Source organism: Fukomys damarensis, unplaced genomic scaffold (assembly GCF_012274545.1).
Source record: "Fukomys damarensis isolate Sample0158 unplaced genomic scaffold, DMR_v1.0_HiC HiC_scaffold_30, whole genome shotgun sequence".
NCBI classification, from domain to species: Eukaryota; Metazoa; Chordata; class Mammalia; order Rodentia; family Bathyergidae; genus Fukomys; species Fukomys damarensis.
In genome coordinates, this window is record NW_022900942.1 from 64,949,170 (window position 1) to 64,964,249 (window position 15,080).

A 15,080-nucleotide genomic window follows, 5' to 3' on the forward strand; every position below is an offset into this window, starting at 1 on the left:
TCCCTGCCACCCCCCTTTTTAAATTTTGAGATAGCATCTCACTAAATCACCAAGTCACCCAGGCTGGGCTAGATAGTGTGAGCCTCCTGCCTCAGCCTCTCTGAGTGCTGGGAGTACAGGCTGTACAGCCATGCTGGACTGGAGCCTGTTGGATAGAGGCACTAGCTACATCCTTACCTAAGCCCCTCCCTCCCAGAGGCCGCCTCCCCATACATCACACTGGGGGTCAGAGTTCAACACAGGGATGCGGGGAGGACACGAACACAGGAAGACCACAGGAAAGACCGTGTAGAAAGAACCTCCTTCCCCATCCTCCATCAAAGCCCTGTGTCCCCCAGAGAGGTAAGCAGGGCCTCGCCCCATGGTTCCATCCCAGCTCCTTCTCATCATGGGGCTCGGAGCAGCTACAGGGGGCCGAGGTCGAGAGAAAGAAAGTGAATTCTCTTGAGTCTCAGGAAATTTGACCTAAGCACTGAGTGTTCCTGTGATATTTGAGTTTGCCTTGGGTATGTCCTGGGCTGTCAATGATTAGGAAGTCCTTAGTGCCCCTCTGCTAGGGCCACCACTGCTATTTCTCCCCGGGGAAAAGGAGTTGAAGAAGGGACATTCTGGGACATCAAAAATCTCCCAAGCTGGGCAGAAGGTTGTAAGGGTGCCCCAGGGAGTGTGGCATCAGGGGCACAGGCATTCTGGGCCTTCCTTCAGTGTCTGCTGCTTCCTGGCTTGGTGATCAAATGTTTCTTTATTCTCTGAGTATCAGGCCCTTGCTGCTGCCTTATGAGAGCTCAGAGTGAGAGCCCTGTCCTTCCCCATGAGTGTCTGGACCACTCAAAGAGAAGCTGAGGTCTCAAGGTGCATCCATTTTCCTACAAATGATCCAAATCCACTCTTCTTTATGGTAGAGCAGTGCTCCATTGTCTGTAAATAGCGCATTTCCTTTAGCCACTCATCTGTCCATGGACACATAGCTTCCAACAATGAGCTAAAGTGAGTTGATGTAAAAATGGGTGTATCTGGGTCGGTGTAGCGTGATGGCTTTCATTCTTTCTAGAAGACACCTCGAGGGGGAAGGGTGGGCCATAATCTAAGTGAAGCAAATCAGACAGAGAAGGTTAAATATCACTTGGTTTCTCTTACAGGAGAAAGCCAAAGGATAAAGAAAGGATCATTGACAGGAAGTGGAGAGAGACTTTGTGGAGATGGGGAAGTGTTTTGAGGAGGGGGAAAGATGGCAGGGAGAGTGGGAAGGGAAGTATGAAGGGTGGAGGTGGGAACCTGTATGCAGCATTCACCTTGGTGAATGTTTCTTAGGTGTCACAAACAAACACGTGCTGAACAAAAGAGGGCGCAGGAAGGGCTGGTGTTGGAAGGGGCCCCAGGAGCACGAGCAGCAGGTGCTAATGGGGCAGGCTTCTTCGACACAAGGAGGTGGAGGTGGCCGTGTCCAGGAGGACCTGCTGACCGCCAGGTAGGAGGAGTGGACACCCCATGCGCTTCCCCAGGCCGTGGAAAATCAGCCCAGATTCTATCTGGCAAAGGTTATGATCACAACTGCATCTAAAAAAGAGGACTCTGGCAGAAGCATCTATGGGAATGAATGAACTATCAGAACATTCCTTCAACCCCTTTCCCTCGGTTTGCCAAATAAGACCAGAGTATAGTCCAAAGCTACCGACTCAAGTTTCCTAAGTGAGTCACCCAGCCTGATCCCCAAAGCTCCTAACCCACAAGGTCTCCCAGACATCCAGAAGCTACTGTAGACCTCAGCCCTCCTCTGGGCCTTGGCAGCAGGCCCATGTTCCCGCCCATGGAGGAAGGCAGAGAAGAGGAAGGAGTCAGCAGAACCACAGTATGAGGCTGTGGGCTGATCCAGGGAAGGGGGTCGGCCCAGCCGGGGCCACAGCAGGCCAAGGCTGCCTTCCAAAGCCAGACGGGCCAAAGGTACATGGATCCATGCAGTCGCTGGGCAACATGTTGGGGGTTCCTTCTCCCTAGAGGCCTCCCATCCCTCAGTATACCCCACTAGGGTTACCAGGAATCTGTTGCCCTAGAGCTTTACTCACATTGGTCTAAATCTTCTCATCTTGGGACCAAAAAATGCCAAAGGCCGTCACTTACCACCAGCAGCAACCACAGTGAAGTCATTTCAGAGAAATGTGTTGTCTGAACCACCAGAGAAAAGGACTTCACATTTTCCTTCCATAATGGCCTGGAGCAGTTGATGCTGTGCCCGGAAGCATCCCCTGGCGCCTCACCACACCCCTCTCATCTGAGGTCAGCAACACTGACCTCCCTGAGTGCAAGGCTGGGAACTGGGAGGGGTGGATGTGCAGAAAACATGCATAGCTTAGGAAAATTCCCAGCCACTCAGCCGGGGCCTTACAGAAGCAGGGATGGGGGCAAACAAGCTGGCTTGCTCCCGTGGGCAAGGGGCAAATGTGCAAGCAAAGGATCCTCACTTCCCCTCTGAGTGCAAGGGTCTCCTCTCTTTATTAACTCCTTTTGATGAATCTCCATGAAATCGCCTGGTTGTCTTTATGTCTCTGTCATTTCTGCAGTGTGGAGAGAGAACAGGTTGCTGGGAGTGCTAGCAACAGAGACAAGTAAGTCACTAGAGACTAGACAGCTCCTACTGAATGCCGAGAAAAGTCTCACTTCCAAAACATCCCGCAGAAGTCACTTCCAGGCACTTCAGTGCCACCTGGGAGGAAGCTGCCTTAGGCCATCACCGGCCAGGCAACTTTAGTGCAGTCAGTGCAGGTGTCAGATTCCCCAAAAGGTCCCTGGGGCCAGTGTGAGTCCCCTCTTCTCCTCTGACACCAGTGTGGGGAGCAAAGAGGTCAGGAGTGAGGAGATGCCCCCTCCCCTGGCAAGTTAAGCAAGTTTAAACGTCACCTGGCTGCTCTTATATGAGAAATCCAAAATAAAAACAGAAGGGCAAAATAAAAGAGAGCCAAGAGGAAACAGGGAAAGGGAACTTTTGTAAATGGGAAGGAGACCAAGAGATGGCAGTAGGAAGGGGACGTGAAAAGAATGAGGATGTTATCTGTGCGCACTGATTCCCCCTGGCGACTGTGATCTTTAGGTACTGCAAGCATGTACTAATAAAAAGAAAAATGTAAAAAGTAGAAACTTATTCAGAAAGCAGAGACAAATTTCATCCACTCCACAGATTTTCCCAGGGTTGCCCCGCGAGGATCGATGCCACTAACACCAGTGTCTCCTCCAGTGCTAATGTAGCACCCACTGTGGGCCTCTGGGGTCCAGGGGAGGGACGTCTCCTCCCTCCTGCTCTCGTTGCTGCCCAGACTGGGGTCAGAGGAGAAGAGGGGACTCACACTGGCTGGGCCCCTGCTTCCCTGCAAAGCAGTTTTCTTATCTCATGTGCACCTCATAACGTTTTGTTGATTTTATTTAATAAAGAAACCCAAGTTCAGAGAGCTTAAGTAATTTGTCTGAGTATGCACATCTGATAAGGGTAGGACCAAAATTGGACCCAAATGTGTCTAACCTCCCACGTCAAGTCGTCCCACCAAAGTCAATGAATTTGTTTGCTAGTTTAAAAGCATGCTGTTAAGTAGCAAAGAAATGAACCCCCCTAGGTGCCCATCAACAGCTGAATGGTTTAAAAATGTACTATATATGCACAATGCAGGAGTATTCAGCTACAGAGGATGAAATTATGTTGTTTGCAGGAAGATGGTTGGAACTAGAAGTCACTATGTTAAACAAAATAAGCCAGACACAGGAAGACAAGCATTGCATGTATTCCCTAATATGTGGAATAAAAAAATAAAGATGACATGAGAGTAGAAGGGAGACTATTATTAGACAGAGGAAGAGAATAGAAAGCAGTAAAGGAAGGAGTAAGGGAGGGTAACAGAAGGATGATATTATATACATGTATGAAAATACCACACTGAAACCCAATATTTTGCAAAAGCAATGCATACTATTAAATACATATCTATTTTTTAAAAAATGATACCACTCTTCACCTGCCTGCCTGCCTGAGATCACCCAGAGGGTGCGCGACCTCCCGGACTGTGAGCCACCAGACCCAGTAAGGAAGCTAGCCGTGCGGGTGCCCTTGAAACACCCCCACGACCTGCTTCTCCTCCCCCAACCCCGTTCTCAAACCTCCTTTTTGGGCCAGTCCTTGGACCAACTCTGCAGAAACATAGGTTCTCATGAAGGGTAGTTTTCTGAGCTCCCAATTTTAAACATCTTTAAAGGAAGGGCAGGGGAAACCTGTAATAGAACTGAGTGGAGTTCAACCCTGAGGGTTGGGAAACTCAAGTTAGGCCTTGTGGACTGAGTGCAGTCTCAGGCATGGGGAACTGCCATTGGCTAGCCGAGACCAGGGAATTCAGTTCTGCATATAGCTGTACATGTGGTATAATATGAGAACAGAGACATAGTCTGAAAGAGGCCCTTTAAATTCTTTTTTTTCTCTCTCTTTTTTCTTTTCCTCATTCCACCCTAAAATTTCTTTCTTTTTTCTGTCCTCTCTCTCCAACTCAGTCTCTTGCTCCACCATATTACCCCTCATCTCCCTTTTTATTCCGGCTCCTGCCCTAAATCAGACTTCTTCTTTTATTATTTTTTCTTTGGCGGGGGAGTTTCTCTTTATGTTCTTTGCTCCAGTCATTATACCTCACTCATGGCTCTGTACCTTCAAGGGAAGGCAAGTGCCTATTATTGTTAAGGGGATATATTCTTGTCCTTATTCCTGCACTCTCTCTATCCCCCCTGAAGTTAATAGCTTTGTAAAGATAGTAAGGTAATTCTACATCCTCTGGATTCACTTCAAACCTGCTCCAGTTCTTTCACTTATCTACTCCTCTTGTCCTCACTCAGTCTAACCCCCCATGAGTTAGACTGGTAAATGGTAAAGATGCTATATTGAAAAGCATATTCACTGCAAACACATTATGGGCTGCTTCTTGATATTAATTTAATTAACATGGGTTAAAGGTGATACATTAATGACTACCACAAGTGGTCAGTTTGCAAGCTGTACCTGATCCTATTGGGATGCTGAATGTATCAACTGGGATAAAGGGTTGCGATTGATTTAAAGAGTTGTTTTCTCTGATATTATGAAAATGAGGATGTCTATGAGTCATTAGAAACTCAAAAGCTAAAACGCAACTATATCAGGAAGATTTAAGTAATACCAAGAAATTAAAGAAGGACAACCCAACAACAAAAATAAAAATGAGAAAACACTTAAGCAAGACACAAAGACAGATTTCCAGTTCACCAATGGCAAACAGTAGGAAAAATGAGGATGAAAAGTCTGATAGTGAACAAACAGGACACCCTGGACCCATAGCATAGGAGGTAACAAAACAGATCAATCAGGCTCTAGAAAAATTCAAATCAGAAATAATTTCCCAGTTAAACAGAGAGATGATGAGCAAAATGGAAGTCATGATTTGAGACTCTAGAATAGAAACTGACAAAAAAATAGATGAGCTCAAGACCATCATAGAAGCCATGAAGACTCAGCATAAGAAAGAAATGGAAACAATGAATGCCCAACAGAGGAAAGAAATGGAATCCATAAAACAGATTCAAACAGATATCCAGGAGATTAAAAACTCTATTGAAAGTGTATGCAACAGAATAAAAGATTGCGAAGATAGAATTTCAGATATAGAAGATAGGATCGCAGTCAGTGACCGTGAAAAAAGAGGTCTCTCAAAAACAGTAAGGGATCATGAGAAATCAATCCAACAACTTCTAGATGATGCAAAGGAAAAGTGATACCAAAACATAAATTCTATAGAGTTACAGGATTAAAAAACTCAACATTAAAAATACAGCAGTGTTTCAATACACTGAACTATGCAAAAGAGAAAGTAAAAAGACCCTATTTATAACAGATACCCCAGAAAATGTCAAAGTGCTAAAAGCTCCATACACTGGAAAGTGTATGGATGAAGGAAGTTGAAGAGGAAATAGCTAAATGGAAAGATATGCATGTTCCTGTGTTGGAAGAGTTCATATTGTTAAACTGTCCATACTACTTAAAATGATGTGCAGGTTTGATGCTAATAAAATTCCGATAACGTTTTTCCACAGAAATAGAAAAAATAATAATAGTAAAACTCCTTGGGAACTACAAAGGACCCTGAAAAGCCAAAACAACCCTTAGTGAAAAAGAGCAAAGCTGGAGGCATCACAGTGCCTGAATTTAAAATCTACTACAAAGCTAAACAGTATATAAAACAGAAGAGTCCTGGTGGGAAAAAGGACAGGATGGAGCTCAGCGGCATTGCGCCTGCCTGGCAAGCACAAAGTCCTGAGTTCGATTCCCAGTACAGCAAGATAAATAAATAAATAAATAAATAAATAAATAAATAAATAAAAGGACAGATAATGCACTGGAGAAGAAAGGAGAGTCCAGAAATGGATCTACACATTTATGATCAGTTGATTTTCAACAAATATGCCCAGAACACATCACTGGTAGAAGGCTACCTCTTCAACAAGTGGTGCTGGGAGAACGGGACATCCACATGCAGGAGAGTACTACTATAGTCTAATTTCACACTTATATAAAATCCAGCTCCAAGGGCTGGGGATTTAGTTCAGTGATTCTGCTGCCTGCCTCCCAAGTATAAGGACCAGAGTTAGATCCCTGGTACCCCCCTACAAAAAAAAAGAAAAGAAACTCCAGAGGGATTAAGGCCTTCAATGAAAGAATTGCAACTGTGAAACCACTAGAAGACAAGATAGGGACAGAGGTCCTGGATATTTGGTTGTAGAAGATTCTTTGACTATGACCCCAAAAGCACATGCAAGCCAAAACAAAAACAGGGGAATGGGATCACACCAAACTAAAAAGCTCTTGCAAGCAAAAGAAACAATCAATAGGATTAAAATACAACCTCCAGGATGGGAGAAATCACTTGCAAGTTATACATATAATGAGGGACTAAATCCGAGTATATGTAAGAAACTGAAATAACTCAAAGGACCTGGAACAGATCCTTCCCCAAAGACATACTAACATCTAGTAGGTAGATCTGTATCACCAATCACCACGGAAATGCAAATAAAGGCACAATGAGCTATTGCCTCACACCTGTTAGAATGGCTACTACCAAAAAATGAAAGACAGCCAGTGTTGTCAAGGATGTGAAGAAAAGAGAACCCTTGCCCACCACTGATGGGAATGAGAATTGGTTTGGCTATTCTGAAAACAAATACCAAGGTCCCTCTACCCACAGGATGGAGCGATCCCATTGGTACATACAAAAAGAATATAAAATCAGTATGTCAAAGAGAATCTGTATTCCCGTGTTCACCGCAGCACGATTCAGAGCAGCCAAGACACAGAATTAACCCAGCATCCATTGGGGGTGGAGGATGAAGGTGTGCCCACGGGACACTGCTCAGTCTTTACAGAGGAAGGACATGCTGTCCGCTGAAGACAGGGATCAGCTGCAGGACATTGATTAAGGGCAATAAGCCAGGCACAGAAAGAAAAGTATCACTCAATGCCCTTATTGATAAGGCATTAAAAGTTGGATTCACAGAAACAGAGAGTAAACAAGTTGCTACCAGACGTTTAGGCTGGAAGAACTGGGAAGATCTTGGTCAAGAACACAAAATTTCACTTAGTCTGGATGAAGAAGTTCAACAGTGTTTTTATGTATCATGCAGTTAATAGGAGAATCGCAAGTTCAAGGACAGCCTAGGCAACTTCAAACTTAGTGAGACCTTGTCTCCAAATAAAAATTAAAAAGGGCTAGGATGTAGATCAACATGAATGCCCCAAATTCAATCCCCACTACTATGAAAAATAAAAAATAAAAATAAATAAATAGAATAAAATAAAATAACAATTTCTACAAAGTAGATTTTTAAGTGTTCTCATTACAAAAATTGTTAAGTATCTGAGATAATGTTTATGTCAAATGGCTCAGTTTAGCCATCCCAGAATGTACACATATGTCCAAGGGTCATGTGGTACATCATCAAAATACAATTTTCATTTTTCAATTATAAAATTAAAAATAAAAGCATGGTGGATAAGAACACAAATTTTGGAGTCAGAGGCATGGGTTAGGGTCCCTGCCCTGCGATTCACTCACTGTACAGCCTTGAGTAAATGACTTCAACCTCTTGTACGGCCTGCAAATAGAACCTTCCCTAAAGACAGCAAGGATGGAGTGAATGAGTGCTATTGTAAAGCACTTAGATCACTGCTGGCACATATAAGGAGGCTAATAAACATTAACTGTTTATAATTTTTACGTATTTCTTTTTTTTCCCATATCAGGGGCTGAACTTGGGTTTTCATGGTTGCGAGGCAGACAGCAGAATGACTGAGCTAAATCCCTGGCCCTGTTTATAATTTTTAGTAGCTTCTTACTAAATAACAGAGGTAATTACTGAACTCTTTTATGGTTTTATTTTCAAAAGAATTTCTGCACCAACTATCTACCTTATAGCTAAGAGATAATTTTTTGCCCTTGGCCTTAAAGTCACAGTATTAGTCAGCTTCCCGTTACTGTGACATAATACTCAAACCCTCAACTTGAAAGGTTTCTTTTGGCTCATGGTTGCAGTCAATGGCTCGCTCTGTTCCTCTGTGAGAGGCAGTACATCATGGTGGAAAGTGTGCGAAGCTGCTGACTTCATAGCAGCTGGCAAGCTGGCCAGGGTCCCAGGATTCCTTCAAGGGTACCCTCAATGGCCTAACTTTCTTCTGTTGGGTCCCATCTATTCAAGGTGTGACCATTTTCTAACAGCATCCCTGGCTAGAGGTCAGCTTTCATTCCTTTGGGGGACACATGAGACCCAAAAAGTGAGCCAGTAGGGGTCTTAAAATGTCACTAATTCTTGTTAATCACAAGTTGCTTCACCACTCCATTTCCAATAATATAATAGTTTTTAAAAATGAGGTAGCTGTTTAATAGCATATTAAACAATTCAAAATGATGACATAAAGTCTATGTACCAAAATGGACCCACACTTTCAACGTAATTAATAAAAGAGGAGTAGTATTAAGTTATATAAATACTATGATGATATGCTTAAGAAAAAGCAGACCAGGGTCGGGGATTTAGCTCAGTAGTTCCACCGCCTGCCTTGCAAGCACAAGGTCCTGAGTTCAATCCCCAGTACCAAAAAATAAAAAGAAAAAGCAGTCCAGACAGAAGAGACCAAGGTTTAACAGTCCATATATGTAATATATGAATATATACGTGATTATATGTGTGTATGTGTAACTTGAAATCATAGATTTTTCTTTTATTTGCTATATTTTATTATATGGCTTCATGTTTTTATTCAATATAAATGGAACAATGTGACATCCCAGTGAATTCCATGATTCACATATAAACAAGCACAAGATGTATGTGTGTAGCCTGTCATAATAATTTTAATTCTGTGTATCTGTGACAGGGTGAATTTCATGTGAAATAAAAGGCTGAAGTTGCTCAGGAACATCACACGATGAACGAAAACCTTTAGCTAGAACAAGAGTCTACGCCCTTCCAGCAGAAAATACACTTCCCTCCCATTACAGCTGAAGATGGCCATCTGTGCCTTAGAAACCCTGGAGGCGCCAGGAGGAAATCCGAGTACAGTTTCCACAGTGGAATCATTCCTGACAGATGGAGGCTTCCTCTCTTTCTCTCTCCGCAGGCTGCAGAAGCTCCCAAGCCCAGGCTCCCTGGGGACAGCCAGGTCCCTTTTCAGCACTGACCCAACACTCAGCGGAGCCCAGCCAGCCTGGAGTCCATGGCCCTCGCTTCCCAGATCTTGCCTCATCCTCCCCAGCCCAGCGCCTGTTCTGTCCTCCTGCGTTCTGACGTCTGGGGGGGCCAGTTCATGGATGTCACTCAACACTGACAGAAAGATGCACCTGCCTTTGCCAGGCCAACCTGTAGCACAGTGATGTAAAAGGATGTGTGGTGGCCAGCCACTGTGCAGCGTGGCAGTCTGTGGTCAGGAGCACAGACACCTCCCTCTTTTGTCTCACTAGCTGGATAATGTGACACATGTCAGTTCAACTCAAAACCTCAGTTTCCCCATCTGCAAAGCTGGAACATCAATGACTGTGTGTGTCTTATAGTATCTTCATGAGGATTCAAAACACTACTACATAAAGTATTGACATGCATTAGGAAAGAGACATTTGAGTCATTTGTAGGAAAATGGATCACCTTGAGATCATAATGAAAAGTGAAATAAATCAGACACACAAGCTGAAATATCACATGATTCCTCTTACGTGAGAGACCCAAAGTATAAATAAAGAGCAAACTGACAGATAATAAGAAATGGAGCTAGACTACATGGAGAAGGAAAGAGGGTCTAGGATGTGCAGGAGAAGGAAGGAGAGGAGGGGAAGGGAAAGCTCAGGCCCTGGCCATCTTGCTTTGCACAAGGAAATTTCCTAGGAATAGACAATAAATATTTATAAATTGTATCACACATTCCATTGACAATTAATTCCCACAACATGTTCCACAGAGAGAAATGAAATTGACCCCAAGACCAAAACAGTGCAATTATCATTTGCAATCATACCTATGCCAAAGAGTATTAGGAGATATTTCAACACACCCAGTTAAATCAGATGATACAGAAATAGAACCTAGACCACAAGAACCCCCATAAGCAGGGAAATCCTACATTCCACTGGATCTGCAAGCCTGTATTGCTCTTTTGACACAAAAATCAGTCACTAAGGGTCTATTCTATGGTTCTCCATGGAGTTCTCTCTCTTACTGGCCTCTTTACCAAGAGCATCTCCTGCAGAGAAGGGTCTTTCTCCCAGCCTCTTGAGCTGTTTGGGTGACTCACTCAGCAAGCACAGGCTCATAGCAAACCTAGTCCTGGGAAGTTAGTTATTCTAGTAAAACAGGTGGAGAGGAAGGGACGGTTCTCCAGGGACTGCACAGATGCCACTCCATTTCCAGTGAGATTGTGGCAAAAGAAACCCATGCAAAGTTGCAAATACAGCAAGTGAAACACTCACGTAACCTGCCTAAGCTATGCGACATCCAACACGGCCCACTGTGGAGCGCTGACTGTTCCCCTCTCGAGGGCACTGCTGCTCCCCAGAATCAGAAAGAATGGGCCACATATTGCTAGCTCTTGAAAAAAGAAATTTGAAATTCTGAGTGTGCATGGCTTTCACGCTCTCATAGAATTGAGAAATTGTAAGTTGCATGTTTCTGGACACATTGATTACTGACCCACAAAAACTCTGGTATGGAGTAGGCAAGGAAATGTCTCCCCAGAAAGTGACTTACCCGCAGGCCAGCCCCGACTCCGCATCTTCCATTTTCTGTCCCTCTTACTCTGTCTTTGAGTCTACAGTGTACAGTTTTTCCAAACTGGGTTATTTTCCAGCCCACATCTGCTAAGCCACAGTAGGTAGAGTTGCTCCTGTGGCAATTCCTCTCTGTGAGACTCAGCTTTCTTTTCTTTTTTCAAAACTTGAATAATATTTGCTTTATTTACAAGTCAGAATCAAGAACAAAGATTGTCCAGGGGAACAAATGGGGAGATGACTGAACCTCCAGGGTCCCAAATAGAGTAGAAGGAAAAAAGGGAAAACAGTAGGAAAAAAAAAAAAGAGATCCCCTTTCTTCCCTCCCCACGGAGGATGAGGGGACCATGGCCCTACCCAAAAGCCTCACCTCGCTTAAAATATATTAGAACAGACAATCTCAAAACAGGGCCTCTTAGAGGTGAGCAGGGCAGCTGTGGCCTCAGGTACCCTGGCAGGGCCTCTGCCCATTCCTACCCTGCACCTTCGTCCCACACCGCCATTCCCGACAGGCGGATGCAGATCCAAGAGGTCACTCCCGAAGGGGCCGGGAAGGCGATCTTACTTATCAGTGTCCCTCCTGCAGCGCATGTCCCTGCGCTTCTCCCTGCTGCAGAGCCGGCTGTCCTACCGAGGGGGAGGAGGGGAGATGAAGAAGAGTCACAGTGAAGGGGGCGGGGCGGTGTAGGATCCAGTCCTGCCCCATGGCCTGGCCCCTTAGCCTGGGCCTGAATCACTGGGGTCCGGGACTCAGTTTTCTCACCTGTAACATGAGATTTAATTAAGTCTGCCAAAGATGACTGGAGCCTTTGAAGTAGGCATCTGGTCAACGTTGGTCCCGTTCTCCAATAAATTCAGTGTTATGGAGTCAAGGAATCACCTTTACCACATGAAAGGTGCTCAGGTCTCTGAGGAGTTTTTGAAACATGATCTTACTGGATTTATGCAGTGTTTACCCGACAGCATCTGTTCCCACTTTTTCTGAATCACCCGTAGTCCCACTTTTGTCCTCTCTATGCATGCAATTTGCTTAGATTTCCACCCCACTGGTCCCTCTCCTCTTTTCTAAAGACAAGTGTGGGATCCAGCATCACCAAGCAGTGCCTCCCAGGCCCCTGAGCCAGGGCTTGGGGCCAAGGACTTTTGCACATGTGCTGGGAGCAGAAATTTCTTTCTAGGGAAATGAATACCTGGAGATGCCAGGGGCCACCAACTAGAAAGTGAAAGTAAAGTTTCCACAAAATAAAGTGAAACCCAGAGATGGAGAGATGAGGGACAGCAGTACCATTGGGCAGATTGATTCTGTGTCCGAGCACACCAGAGGCCAGAGTTGTCTCCTTTCTTTTCTGTTCTCTGACTCTTTCACTAAGACGTGTGTCCTTTTTGTGACTACATTGTATTTTTAAATAGGGCTTTTAACCTTCAGCCCATTCGTAGACAAGTACAATTAAATATGTGCCACAACGTTGTAGATTTAAGCCAGAATCTCCGGGATGTTTTTGCTGAAGCCACTTACCAACCAAATGAACCAAGGCAACAGCAGAATCTCCATGGCCTGGGTTCTCTTAGACAACAGTGGGAATTTTACATTCCTCTTGAAAATGAAACCATTGTGTTTTTAATTATGCAGCACGTGAAGTTAAAAGTTGCGTTGCTTTATTTTCTCTCCATCCTTCTACATTTTTGCGGAAAACTGACTCCATTTATCCTGTGGATTACATCATATCCCAGGGGTCTGTAACTAAATTTGAGAGGCACATCCCAAACAGGACAGAGGCAGAAAGACCAGGCTCAGGAATGCCAGCCATCAGGAGATCCTGCCCCTCCAGCTGCTCTCCACAGGCTCCCTGGGGAGTGTGAATTTCCTTTAAAGCATAAGTGTAAAGGGACATCTACCACCACACTGACACCACACGTAAATGCTCAAGTCCTGCCAAATTCCTGAGCCAGAATCGATGCTCTACGGGAAGACTCTGGACAGAACTCACCTGCTTAGGGAAACCTTTCTTCTTTCAACCTTCATCGCCCCTATTCCTCCAGGAGCATGTGCCACGGGCAGCCAGAAAGCTGGAAAACATCTCAGAGGGAGAGAAGATGACGTCTTTCTAGAAGGGTCCAGGAGTTTAGCCTCCTGAAGACAACCAGTTGACATGCAGGAGACATAAGCCAAACTAAAAAATAAACCATCCAAATGAGTTGCTTTTTTGTTCCAAAGAAGTAGGGAAAAGCAAGCACAGAAAAAGGAAGAAAAATAAATTGATCACAAAGTATTTGTTTTCAAACAAGTCATATGACTTCTCATCTAAGGAAATGTGAAAAGACTTAATGTGGCAAAGTAACCAGCATTTACAATAGTCTGTGCAGCGTCCTGAGCCCCAAATTGGTATCAGAATTCTTGTTTTACAAAATCCTACTCTAAAGAACAAATGTTTAACTAGTGAGGATGGAAGTAACATCAAAATGAACCAAAGGCCTCTGAAAGACACAGCAACCTTAACCCCCGAGTGTCGGGTGCTTTCTCTGGCTGAGGCGGAGTGAGGACCCATGACTCAGTTGAAGTCTGGCTGCCTGTACGCAGATGCAAGTGTTCCAAAGCCTTTGTTTCTGCGTGCTCTGACATGGTTTTCCTTTGTTTCTTTTTTGCTTGTCTCTGCCTGAAGACGTGTACAAAATTGGGGCTTCCTCGTCTGCTGGTAGGGTTTGGACCAGAGCACATTTCCAGAATAAAATCGTAAACCCAGCCGTGCAAGGCAGAAACGGAAGCAGAGAGGACGTCCCAGCTATCACTGCAGCTTCCAGATCCGGCGAAGCTCAGAGGCTGGCTCCGACCCTTTCATTTGACTGGAGACTGAGTTGAAAAATGAAATGATGCCAACATGCTGGACTGTAGACATCACAGGGCCCTGCTTGTCTCAGACATCTCCCTTCCCCTCTCTGCCTCTCCCGCCTAAATGCGAATCCCAACATGTTTATTACTTTAACCTGGGCAGTCTCTAAATCCCAGTGATGCTCCACGCTTCACCTCGACCACCGCACAGCTCCAGGGAGTCAGGAGCAATGCTCTGACCCTCACCTCCCCCTTCCTGCCCCACAAGCACACTTTTGGCCTTCCTGAGCACACAGCCGTCACATAAAACACATGCTACAGTGGATCCGACGTCTATCTTTCCAAACAGACATGTAAAACTGTAATGATCTAGAGTCAAAGTAGCAAGAAACGTTAAGCAACCAAAGAGCTTTCTGTTTGTAGATTTAAAAACCAAGGGCAAGAAAACATAAACATCTGAGGTTTAATCCGAAACCATTTCTATTTCCTGTTTCAGGTTCAGCTAGCATCCAGCGAATTCCTCATGTCCTTGGGACAGATGTGGAATTTAATTCTCCTCCCCTGTATTTCCCCAGGTACTGTTGGTTCACAAACCGAAGCACGCAGGTGGATACCCACAGACCCCAGGCCCTGTGCTGGGCAGTTTCACAGTTACTCAGTCACTGCCACTGCTCTCCGAGAATTCTGAGGTGTGTACCAATACCTTGGGGTTCAAGCTCTTACTACTCAGATCATGCATTCTATCGGCCGCCAGTAAAATGAAGATATGGACTCCATCGAGGTTTTTCATTAAAAACAAAACAAAATAAACAAAAGCATTCTTCTGACAAATGTAAAAATACTTCCTATACATCTCCCCCTCTTGAGAAAATTTCTTCAGCTCCCTTCTCCAAAATGTGTCCGGAAATAATATAAAATTGTAACACAATGTGCATCCGATGTTAAAA

The 15,080-nt window shown here is 44.6% G+C and overlaps 1 long non-coding RNA gene across 1 annotated transcript; it reads left to right on the forward strand.

Annotated features, from left to right (window-relative positions):
* Positions 1-257: 257 nt before the first annotated feature.
* On the forward strand, positions 258-14,879 carry LOC104872407. The gene is made up of 3 exons (XR_783151.2): positions 258-342; positions 1,312-1,468; positions 14,709-14,879. It is a non-coding gene; the product is annotated as an uncharacterized LOC104872407 (long non-coding RNA).
* The last annotated feature ends 201 nt before the right edge of the window (positions 14,880-15,080 follow it).